Source organism: Saccopteryx bilineata, chromosome 1 (assembly GCF_036850765.1).
Source record: "Saccopteryx bilineata isolate mSacBil1 chromosome 1, mSacBil1_pri_phased_curated, whole genome shotgun sequence".
In the NCBI taxonomy this organism is placed as follows: Eukaryota; Metazoa; Chordata; class Mammalia; order Chiroptera; family Emballonuridae; genus Saccopteryx; species Saccopteryx bilineata.
Genome location: NC_089490.1, coordinates 395,638,411 through 395,651,221, shown reverse-complemented (window position 1 = coordinate 395,651,221; position 12,811 = coordinate 395,638,411).

The window sequence follows — 12,811 nt, the reverse complement described above, 5'->3', positions numbered from 1 at the left end:
CACAGACACACTTGCTATTATTTTTTCAATTTTTTTTCTATTTTTTTTATTTATTCATTTTTAGAAAGGAGGGGGGGGGAGAGAGAGAGAGAGGACAGAGACAGAGAGAGAAGGGGAGGAGGAGCATGAAGCATCAACTCCCATATGTGCCTTGACCAGGCAAGCCCAGGGTTTTGAACCGGCGACCTCAGCATTTCCAGGTCAATGCTTTATCCACTGCGCCACCACAGGTCAGGCTATTTTTTCAATTTTAATAGAGCCGTCCTAGTGAGTGTGCAATTATATCTCATCAAGGCTTTGATTTGCATTTCCCTAATGACAAATGATGTTAAACATCTTCTCCTGTGTCTATTGGCCATTGGTATATCTTCACTAAAGAAAAGTCTATCTGGCCCTGGCTGGTTGGCTCAGTGGTAGAGCGTCGGCCTGGTGTGCAGGAGTCCCGGGTTCGATTCCCAGCCAGGGCACACAGGAGAAGCACCCATCTGCTTCTCCACCCCTCCCCTTCTCCTTCCTCTCTGTCTCTCTCTTCCCCTCCCGCAGCCAGGGCTCCATTGGAGCAAAGATGGCCTGGGCGCTGAGGATGGCTCTGTGGCCTCTGCCTCAGGTGCTAGAATGGCCCTGGTTGCAACAGAGCAACGCCCCAGATGGGCAGAGCATCGCCCTCTGGTGGGCATGCCGGGTGGATTCCGGTCGGGCGCATGTGGGAGTCTGTCTGACTGCTTCCCCATTTCTAACTTCAGGAAAATACAAAAACAAACAAACAAACAAAAAAGTCTATCCAATTCCTTTGCTCATTCCCATTTTTTTTCAATTGGATAGATTATCATTGAGTTGTAAGAGTTATTTATGTATTCTGGATCCTAGACCCTTATAAGATATATGATATGATTTACAAATACTTTTCTCCCACTCTGTGAGTAGTCTTTTCATCTTAAAAATGTCATTTGGCCTGACCAGGCGGTGGCGCAGTGGATAGAGCGTCGGACTGGAATGCGGAGGACTCAGGTTTGAGACACCGAGGTCGCCAGCTTGAACGCAGGCTCATCTGGTTTGAGCAAAAGCTCACCAGCTTGGACCCAAGGTCTCTGGCTCGAGCAAGGGGTCACTCGGTCTGCTGGAGGCCCACGGTCAAGGCACATATAAGAAAGCAATCAATGAACAACTAAGGGGTCGCAACGAAAAACTGATGATTGATGCTTCTCATCTCTCTCTGTTCCTGTCTGTCTGTCCCTATCCATCCCTCTCTCTGTCTGTCTCTCTCTATATATAAAAAAATAAATAAAAATAAAAAACGTCATTTGAAGCACAAAAGTTTTTCATTAAAAAATTTTTAATTGATTTTAGAAGGAGAGAAAGAGAGAGAAACTTCAACAATGCCCTGACCGGAAATCGAACCTGCAACCTTGGCATATCGGGACCACACTCTTATCTAACCAACTGAGCTACCTGGCCAGGGTCCAAAAGTTTTTAATTTTGATGAAGTACAGTTTATCAGGTGTCTTTTTTTTTCTGTTGCTTGTGTTTTGGTGTCATATCTAAGAAACTATTCCTAAATCCAAAGTCATGCCCTGGCTGGATTGCTTGGTTAGTTAGAACAGTGGTCCTCAACCCCCAGGCCGCAGACAGGTACCGGTCCGTGGGCCATTTGGTACCAGTCTACAGAGAAAGAATAAATGACTTACATTATTTCTGTTTTATTTATATTTAAGTCTGAATGATGTTTTATTTTTAAAAAAGGACCAGATTCCCCCTGTTACATCCGTCTAAGACTCACTCTTTTTTTTTTTTTTTTTTTTTTTTTGTATTTTTCTGAAGCTGGAAACAAGGAAGCAGTCAAACAGACTCCCGCATGTGCCCGACCGGGATCCACCCGGCACGCCCACCAGGGGACGATGCTCTGCCCACCAGGGGGCGATGCTCTGTCATGACCAGAGCCACTCTAGCGCCTGGGGCAGAGGCCAAGGAGCCATCCCCAGCGCCCGGGCCATCTTTTGCTCCAATGGAGCCTCGGCTGCAGGAGGGGAAGAGAGAGACAGAGAGGAAGGAGAGGGGGAGGGGTGGAGAAGCAGATGGGCGCCTCTCCTGTGTGCCCTGGCCGGGAATCGAACCCGGGACTCCTGCACACCAGGCCGATGCTCTACCACTGAGCCTACCAGCCAGGGCCGAAGACCCACTCTTGACGCTTGTCTCGGTCACGTGATACATTTATCCATCACACCCTAAAGGCCAGTCCGTGAAAATATTTTCTGACATTAAACCGGTCCATGACCCAAAAAGGTTGAGGACCACTGAGTTAGAACATTGTCTCCAAGCGCAGAGGTTGCCGGCGTGACCCTCAGTCAGGGCACATATAGAAACAGATGGACATTTCTATCTCTCTCTCTCCCTCTCTCCCCACCCCCACTCTCTCTTTCTAAGATCAATTAAAAAGTATTTAGAATTAAGAATGTTACCCTGGCTGGCTGGCTCAGTGGTACAGTGTTGGCCTGGTGTGTGGAAGTCCCGGGTTCGATTCCTGGCCAGGGCACATGGGAGAAGCACCCATCTGCTTCTCCACCCTTCCCCCTCTCCTTCTTCTCTATCTCTCTCCTCCCTTCCTGCAGCCAAGGTTCCATTGGAGCAAAGTTGGCCCAGGCACTGAGGATGGCTCCATGGCCTCCACTTCAGGTGCTAGAATGGCTCTGGTTACAGCGGAGCAACACCCCAGATGGGCAGAGCAGCACCTCCTGGTGGGCGTGCCAGATGGATCCTGGTCAAGCACATGCTGGAGTCTGTCTCTCTGCCTCCCTGTCTTACTTCAGAAAAACACACACACACACACACACACACACACACACACACAAAGAATGTTAAAGGTTCTTAGAATAAATAAATAAATAATAAATAAACAAACAAGCAAATAAATCTAGGGTCATGAAGACTTGCCCTTACATTTTCTTTAAAAAAAATTTTTTTTAACTGTAACTCTTCCATTTAGGTCTTTGACTTATTTTAAGTTAATTTTTGTATATGGTGTGAGGTAAAGGTCCAACTTCATTCTTTTTTCTTTAATTTTATTCACTGATAGATTTTTTAGAGACGGGATGGGAGAGAGAGAAAGAGAGAAACAGGCTTGTCCTTCTGCTTGTGTGTGCATTCATTGGTTGATGTTTCTAGGTGCCCTGACAGAGGATCGAGCCCCCAGCTTCAGCTTATCGGAGATGGCGCGCTAACCAACTGAGGCGCAGGTCAAGACCAACTTCATTCTTTTGTATGCAGATATCCAGTTGTCCCAGCTCCATTTGTTGTTGAAAAGACTATTTTCTTCCCCCATCCAATGGTATTAGCATGCTGTTGAAACTCAGTTGACCATAAAAGTGTGGGTTTATTTCTGGACTCTCAATTCTGTTCCATTGATCTATATATCAATCCTTATGTACTCATTGCTGGGTTCAGTTCACTAATATTGCATTTAGAATTCTTGCACCTAAAGTTAGTGAGCTTGGCCTGTGGTGGCACAGTGGATAGACCGTCAACCTGGAATGCCGAGGTCACTGGTTCAAAACCCCGGGCTTTCCCGGTCAAGGCTCATACGACAAGGAATCAATCAGTGAACGACTATAGTGAAGCAGCTGTAAGTTAATACTTCTCATTCCTTGTCCTTCTCTCTCTTGTCTCTCTGTAAAATTAATAAATAAAATTATAAAAATAAATAAATAAATAAAATTAGTGACATTGGCTTATACTTCTCCATTTCATACATCCTTGTTGGGTTTCTCTTTTTCTTTTTAAAATTAATTTTGATTTTTTTTAATTTTCTTTTTTTATAGAGACAGAGAGTGAGTCAGAGAGAGGGATAGACAGGGACAGACAGGAACGGAGAGAGATGAGAAGCATCAATCATTAGTTTTTCATTGCGTGTTGCAACACCTTAGTTATTCATTGATTGCTTTCTCATATGTGCCTTGACTGTGGGCCTTCAGCAGACCGAGTGACCCCTTGCTGGAGCCAGCGACCTTGGGTTCAAGCTGGTGGGCTTTTGCTCAAACCAGATGAGCCCGCGCTCAAGCAGCGACCTCGGGGTCTCGAACCTGGGTCTTCTTCATCCCAGTCCAACGCTCTATCTACTGCGCCACTGCCTGGTCAGGTTAAGTTTGATTTTATCAAAGTAGTAATGTGTATATAATTTAAAAAGCCAGTGATCACAACTTGACCAGGTGGTGGCACAGTGGATAGAGCATTGACCTGGGATGCTAAGGACCCAAATTTGAAACCCGAGGTTGCCAGCTTGAGTGCTGGCTCATCCAGCTTGAGTGTGGGGTATCCGGCTTGAGCGTGGGATCATAGACATGATTCCATGGTTGCTGGCTTGAGCCCAAGGTCACTGGCTCTGCTGGAACCCTCCAGTCAAGGCACGTATGAGAAGCAATCAATGAATAGCTAAAATGACACAACTATGAGTTGATATTTCTCATCTCTCTCCCTTCCTGTCTGTCTGTCTCTGTCTGTCTCTCACTCAATTAAAAAAAAAAGAAAAGAAAAAAAGTCAATGGTCACAAAAAGGCTTATAATGAAACAGCAATTTTCTCCTCCACCGCTCTAGCTGTGCTGTCTGGGATCTACACATTTTTCTTATCTCTAGGTAACGAGTATACCGACAACTTAATTAATCATTTAAACTATGGATGTCTTATTTGGTAGGTGAGGGTTTAGTTATTTGACAGCACTGTGAGTTAGCACAATAACAGCTGAGAAAGTATTTGAGCTTTACATTTTTATGCCTACTCAAATGTTATTCATTGCTGAACACTTTAGAAGCTATGATTATATTTTCTACTTTTGGTTTTCTCTAAAATTACTAATTGTTTTTGCTTTTTTTGTACCCCCTATTGTTAGTTCTTCTCACACCTGCAGTATCTTCAATCATATTAATCTGTCAGTGACTTTCCACAGAGACATTATTTCTAATGACCACCATTCTATTTTTTTTTTTTTTTTTTTTTTTTTTTTTTTACAGAGACAGAGAGTCAGAGAGAGGGATAGACAGGGACAGACAGACAGGAACGGAGAGAGATGAGAAGCATCAATCATTAGTTTTTCGTTGCGACACCTTAGTTTTCTGGGACACTAGTCTTAAGGTCTTTAGTTCTCTCTTCTTCGGCTGACCAGAGTCCCCAGGGAAAGCTCTTCCAACCTGCTCCTGAAAGGGAAGATGGCTGGGGAGGGAAGAAGTGCCTATGTTTCCAATTTGTATACAATCACTTAATCCCCTTAGTCAGTTAATGGCTCAAAGATTCTCTGGCCTACCATGTCCAGGGAATAAATTTCTAATCTTACACTAGACCTGGAAAGAAGTTGCCCAATGACATGAAGCAGGGGAGGAGATGTGGGCATCTATTGCTTCTCAACCAGCTTTGATCTAGAGCTCAGTGTTTTAGCCCTTACCGCCGGGGCTGGAGGTCTCTGTTGCTGCCAGTTCCTGATACTTTTGTTTCCTTGATCTATTCACAATTGAGAGAGATTTGTTGACACTTTACCCCATAATTATAGATTTGTCCAGTGTTCCGCTCTAGCTCGGGTTGGTTTTTGCTTTAAATATTTTTAGGGTATTTTATGAAGCATGTATTAATCTAGAATTATTACTTCTTTCTGGTGAATTTAATTTTTATTTTACTTAACATTGTCATTATTTTATTATTTCTGCATAGTGGCCATCTCTAGCCTTAAATATGATTTGTCTTAAAGTTCAGTTACTAAGATACTAAGAAAGGTATACTGCCTTTCTTTGGCTCTATATTTCTTTTTTTTTTTTTTTTTTTTGTATTTTTCTGAAGCTGGAAACGTGGAGAGACAGTCAGACAGACTCCCGCATGCGCCCGACCGGGATCCACCCGGCACGCCCACCAGGGGGCGATGCTCTGCCCCTCCGGGGGGTCGCTTTGCCACGACCAGAGCCACTCTAGCGCCTGGGGCAGAGGCCAAGGAGCCATCCCCAGCGCCCGGGCCCTCTTTGCTCCAATGGAGCCTTGGCTGCGGAAGGGGAAGAGAGAGACAGAGAGGAAGGAGGGGGAGGGGGTGGAGAAGCAGATGGGCACTTCTCCTATGTGCCCTGGCCAGGAATCGAACCCGGGTCCCCCGCACACCAGGCCGACACTCTACCGCTGAGCCAACCGGCCAGGGCCGGCTCTATATTTCTTGTTATAACTTTTTCAAGCTTAACTTTTCCATATTCTTATGCTGAGATGTGTCGGGTGCATGTTTTTTAAAATCATTTTAATCAGTTTTAAGTGTACAGCTTAGAGGCATTAAGTACATTTCCATTGTTGTGCAGCCATAGCCATCATCCATCTACATATCTTTTTTTCATCTTCCCAAACTGAAACTCTGTATCTGCTAAACAAAAATCACCTCCCCTCCATGCTTTTTTATTTTCTCTTCTTGGATTTTACAGACCTACAAGTCTATGCTCTAAATCTTTTTTTTTTATTATTTTTTTATATCTGTTTATTTATTTGAGTTTTATTTAATTTTTTTTATTTATTCATTTTTAGAGAGGAGAGAGAGAGAGAGATAGACAGAGAGGGAGAGAGAAGAGAGACAGAGAGAGAGAAGGGGGGAGGAGCTGGAAGCATCAACTCCCATATGTGCCTTGACCAGGCAAGCCCAGGGTTTCGAACCGGCAACCTCAGCATTTCCAGGTCGACGCATTATCCACTGCGCCACCACAGGTCAGGCTCTAAATCTTTTTTGAAACCTCTTTTTCATATTTTCCATCTCTGTGTGTGACTCGCTGTGCTGCTTTCTGTTGTGTTCCTTAGATGTATCTTCCAGGATTCTAATTCTCTCTGTAGCTGTGTCTAGTCTATTTAACCCATTATTGTGTGTGTGTGTGTGTGTGTATGTGTGTGTGTGTTTTAGTTGGTCATTTAAAATATCATCTTGGTTGTCCTTGATAACCTCTTGTTGCTTGTTCATCTTAAATTCATACCTAACTTTTCTACATTGTATAAAGGACCCGAATAGCTGAAGTCCTCTAGCATGTTAATCTGTGTATACTATTTCTGCTGATTCTTACTCATAGCAGCTAGCCTCCTGTGCTGGTGATCTCTGTGAGCTCATTGATCCATAGTAACCAATGGGAATCTTTCATACTTAAAGTTGGACACTTTCTTCCAAAGGGTATTTGCGACTGCTCCTGCCAGGAGCCGAGGGATATCACCAACGTGGAACACTTCAGCCTTCCTTGAGGATCCTGGATCAATGTAGTTGCCCAAGATCCAGCTCACCCTCTCTCCCGGCCAACCTCCCATCTTCACTCTCACTTTCCTTTGTGGATTAGGAAACGGTTTTTGGAGATCTTGGTAAAACAACAGGGCCTCGAGGAATCACGGACTCTCTGTCTGGGATATGATTTTTCTGTAGTAGGAAAGTTCCCCACTGCCCCAAGCCCACCACATCACTAGAAGCAGAAATTCTCCCATCCGTCCCACACATATCCGCCGGAGCCACTCCATGTCACTGTCTGACGTACGAGTCTCACATTATGCTCCTGCTTCAGCCCTTCAATGACTCCCCTTTGCCCTCCACTATAAAGTTTGAACTCCTTACCCAGCACACAAGGCCCCTTGCGATCTAGCTTACATGTCACTGTCTGACGTGTGAGTCTCACATTATGCTCCTGCTTCAGCCCTTCAATGACTCCCCTTTGCCCTCCACTATAAAGTCTGAACTCCTTACCCAGCACACAAGGCCCCTTGTGATCTAGCCCCTGCTGCCATTGCCAGATTTCTCTCTCTCAATAGTCCCCCTTCTAACTCCCAACCTCTGTTTCGGGAACACTTCTCAGATCCCAAGTCTAGGTTAGGCGCCCCTGGAGGCGCTCGCTTCCCATCCCTGCACCTGTCCCAGTCACACAGGGCTGTAATTAGCTGTCGGAATGCCTCCTACCTGCCCCTTCCCCGCACTGTGTACTTCACGGGTGCAGAGACTCTGTCTCATCCACCATTATCTCCTCAGAACCTGGCACTGGTGCTCATTAAATATTTGTTGAATGAGTGAATGAACCTGTTTATTGAGCTCCCAGTGTTTTTCTTACTGGTTTTTGTGGCTTCTTTATAGAGTAGAGATTTAACACTTTGCCATTTGCTGGGAATATTTTCCCCAGGCTATTTCCCTTTTAATTTTGGTTAATTTTTGGAGAAGGGAGGAACATGGAGGAGTTTTAAATTCTAATGTAAATAGATCTATTGATTTTTCTTTTGAGGATTCTTGAAATGTTTCTAAGTTTAGAAAGTCTGTTCCTCTCTGGATATTTGATAAGTGTATCTTTGTGTTTTCTGTGCCCATTGCTGTCAATTTGAGCTCCCAAAAGCGAGGCCCTGATCACATCACTCTCCTGCCCAATGTCCCCTTGGAGCCTTTAGAATAAAGTCCAAACTCTTCAAGTTGACCTCCAAGACTTTTTCCCTGATTCATCTCGAGCCTGCCCATTTAGTCTTCACTGGGCTCCAGTCAGCTTGAGCTCCACCAAAGTGAAGCTTTACTGCTCTTTGTGTGTGCCTGCTCTGGCCCACCTCCAGGCTTCTGCTCCTGATGGGCCCTCTGCGCAGAATGCTCACCCTCCATTTCTTTTATTTTTCATTTCTATATATGTACATCATACTATTTCTTTAAGCCCTCCGTTCCAAAAAGAGTCTGACCTTATCCTTCTTCCCAAGAGAGTACATGCCAGAAGGATAAGAACGTCAGCTTCGCTCGGCAGGGGTGGAAGGGAGTTGAGTGTGAACACACAGCAGGGTGTACAGAGATGTGTTGCAGAATGAAAACTGTAATTATGTTAACCAGTGTCACCACAATAAAATTCAATTAAAAAAAAAAAAAAGAACGTGAGCTTTGGACTCAAACAAACCTAGATTAAAATCCTAATTCCATCAGTTGTTCACTATGAACAAGTTATTTAATCCTTCCAAGTCTCAATTTCCTCATCTTCAATATGGGAACAGAAGGCAGTGAGTGACCACATTAAATGGTTGCAAGGGTGAACTAAGATTTTTTTCTTTTTTAAGTGAGAGGAAGGGAGATAGAAAGACTCCCATGCATGCTCCAACCGGGATCCACCTGGCAACCGCTGTCTGGGGCCTATGCTCTACCCACCTGGGGCTGATGCTCACAATCGAACTATTTTTAGCACCTGAGGCTCCAGTGAGTCCATCCTCACTGGTCTACGGAGCCATCCTCAGCACCTGGGGCTGATGTGCTTAAATCAATCTAGCCATGGCTGCAGAGGGGAAGAGAGAGAGAGAGAGAGAAGGGTCAGGGGGAGGGGAAAGAAGCAGATGATCACTTCTCATGTGTGCTCTGACCAGGAATTGAACCAGGAACCTCTACACACCAGATTGACGCTCTACCACTGAGCCAACCGGATAGGGCCAAATGTGAACTAAGTTTGATGTCACATGGAAATACCCTGGCATGGTCCCAGCCCACTCCACATTCTGCCATTTTGAAAGGGAGTCAGTGGCCGGTGTCTGTGTGGGAGGGTGGGTAGGGATGATGTCTTACCCCGTCCTCTAGTCACATCTGCCCCTGAAGGTTTGGCAGTTTCTCAGATTCCATGACGTGGCCGAGATTTTCCGCTTGGGAGCTGGGAGTGAACAAACAGGTTCCATCCAAGGAATCCAGCCCAGGCCCTCGGGCACCTTGGTGGGATTCCCACACCCATTTGGACCCAAAGGAATCTCCTCTGTCCTTTTTTCATGCGAGCTCCAATAGTTTTGTCACTGGGAAATGTTTAAGGCTCCAGAGGGGTCCCCTGGCACCCCCTGCCCCTTACCATCAGCACCCACAAATACGATGAGTCAAGTAAAGCAAGGTTAACCCTCCCAATTTGGATTGAGTAAACCAGCAGTTCTCAACCTGTGGGTCGCGACCCCGGCGGGGATTGAACGACCAAAACACAGGGTCACCTAAAGCCATCGCGACCCACAGGTTGAGAACCGCTGGAGTAAACCGAGGCTCAAACTCCTTTCCATGCAGTGGGTCTAGGACTTAAACTTCTCAGCCTTATTCAAGGGGCTCTGGGAGGCTGGGCAGCTGTGGTGGAGAATGTGGGGGAGCTCTGGCCCTAGGGTAGGAGCTGGTGCACGAATGCTGGCTGTCAAGGCCTTCCCCTTGTCCCCAGGTGAGTGAGTGCTGGCGGGGAGCTCAGTGTCTGCGGATTCTCTTTGTGAACCTGGAGCACCACACTGGAGTAGTGGTCACTTGGGAAAAGCAAGGATGATGACCATTCATTGGCTGGGGTGTATGTGTGTCTGGGACCAGGAGTGAGTTAGGGACAGCCTGGACAGTGAGGAGAGCCAGCTGAAGATCAGGAACCCTGGATTCCAGCCCAGCTGCAGACCCAGCTGGGGATAGCGCTTGCCCCCTCTGGACACCAGTTGCCCTATCTGTAGAATGGGGTGGTGGTAGATGTAACCATCTTTGTCATAGAAGCTTAATGTTCTCAAAGCATTGTCCTGGGCCTGGCCCCTCCTGGAGCCCAGACTGTCCCTGGGGCCTGACTTCACCAGGTTGGCCCTATCAGCTGACTCCATTTGGCAGCTTCCACCCTCTGTCCCATCCTTCCTACAGACGCCGGGTCCGAGTCCAGCTCCCCAGGACCCTGGGTCCGGGTTGGCAGTGTCTTGGCCAGCCCTGGGAGGGGGCCTCCAGGCCCACATCTGACTGTTTGAGCCCCTTGCCCTCTCCCTGGAGCCGGCATCCTCTCCTCCCCGCCCTCTTGAAATCTGAGCTCAGGGATCCAGGGAGGACTCACTCATTGCGAAACATTCCACCCAGTTGTCCAAACACTGCACAGCTGGCAGAGGGAGGGGCAGCCCAAGGCAGGCTTTTGGGAGCCCTCGGGCTGTTGGAAGTGGCGGAGTCCTCCCCGGGAGGACCAGCCCTGACTGCCCTGACTGCCCTGAGGGCGTTCACAGGGCCCAGAGGGAAAGGAAAAGCCCCCCACAGCCACAGGCCCTGGGCACTGGGAGCTTGCCCAAGGCCTCCCTCCAGAGCGTCCAGCCCCCCCGGGGGGCACGGGGAGGCCAGGTCTGCGGGCCAGGTGTGCAGCACAGACTCCTGCCTGCTGGCTGGGAGGTGGCTGAGCAGCTTGTGAGCCTCCTCTTGTGACTAAGCTCATGGGGCCGGGGGGTAATGGCGGATGCTGAGATAGCATCCCCACAGGTGACTTTGCCGGCAGCTTTTATTGGCAGCCAGTCTCTGACCTGGCTGCCTCTGGCCTCGGATTCACCAGTGACCCGGGACAGGTCCCTGGGCCTCAGTTTCTTCACCTGCAGCAGGAAGGGGCTGGGCCTTTTCTGGCTCTGAGTTTTCTAAGAAGTCACAGCCAAGGACAAGGCCCTCACCAGTGCCCCATGCAGTCCCAGCTGGACCTGAACATCTAGAAAGAGGCCAAGTTTTCTATACAGCTCCCAAAGCTGCTGTGACTCAGTTTCCCCCTGGTTGATCAGGGCTTGGGAGCAAAGGACTATCTGTCATACACTTTGTCACTGGCTGGACTGAGCCCCTTCCTGTCCTGCCATGTTGGGGTGATGGAGAGACTCCCCCTTTTCACACATCCTGTTTTTCATTAATTGTTTCCAGGTGGGCCCAGAGGTTGCCCTGCGAAGGAAGGTGGGGGCACAGAAGAATTTAGCAGGGGGACCAGTGAGGAGCAAAAACAGGAAGGGGGTGGGAGCAGGCCGTGGAAAATTCATGGCTACGAAAGGCAGGCCGGCATCTGGTTTGCATTAAGGCGGAGAGCTTGGAAGCCCAGAGCCTGAGTGGGAGATATTGTTATCCGTAGGCGGGTGGGCGGGCAGGGTGTGACCGCTGGTCAGGAACTGGCAGCTTCTCCCCAGCGGAACTCGGAACTCGGAGGCTGATAGGAAAGAAGAGGGGAGGCCAGGTAGAAGGGTCGGGAAAGGCTCATTTCAGTCTCCGCTGAGGCAGACACTTCACGAATCTGACCTCCTTAGATGTTCACAACGTCACAGGGGAAAATTGATCTCACTTCATAGATGAGGGAACCGAGCCCCAGAGAGGTTAAGTGACTTGCCCAAGCTCACACAGCCGGAGAATAGCAGAACTGGGAGTAGAATTCAGGCCAAAGGAGACAGGGTGAAACCTTCGACCTCCTCCTGGGTGAACTGCTGCTGGCCATGTGCCAGGCAAGGGGGGCCCTTGGGGACCTGGTGAGGAGTGTGAGCCAGCCTCTACCCAGGGGTCACTCAGCTTTTGTGGGGGTTCCAATAGTACCATGGGGCACCCACCATGACACAAGGCAGACCACGTGTCTGAGGGTTAGAGGCTGATGCCTGCAGAGGAAGAAAGCAATTCACGGAGGAAGGCTTCCTGGAGGAAGGGGCATGAGCAGAAGAGAAATTTATCAGCAGGGTGGGGTGGGGTGGAAGCTGCAGAGCGAGGGGTTTATATCAGGGGAGAGATGGGGTGGAGCATATTTGGGTGAGAGCCACTGGCCTAGCGTGCCTTGGAGGGTAAGATTCCATTTTACAGCTGGGGAAACTGCGGCCCAGAGAGGCCAAGAGGATCACAGTCTGAAGTAGGATCGAATCCAGCCTGTCTGACGCGAGGCCTGTACTCTTCACTGCTTTACCGAGTTGTCTCTTTTTGTTGGTTGTTACAGGTTTGAAGGGGACACTGAGGCCAGGGATTAGGGAGGGGGAGGCAGGAGCTTAGCCAAGGCCACAGAGCCATCTGGTGACAGAGCCACGGCTGGACAGGCTTCTTCCTTCCAGCTTGCCCACCTGGGCTGGGAGGAACAGGCAGC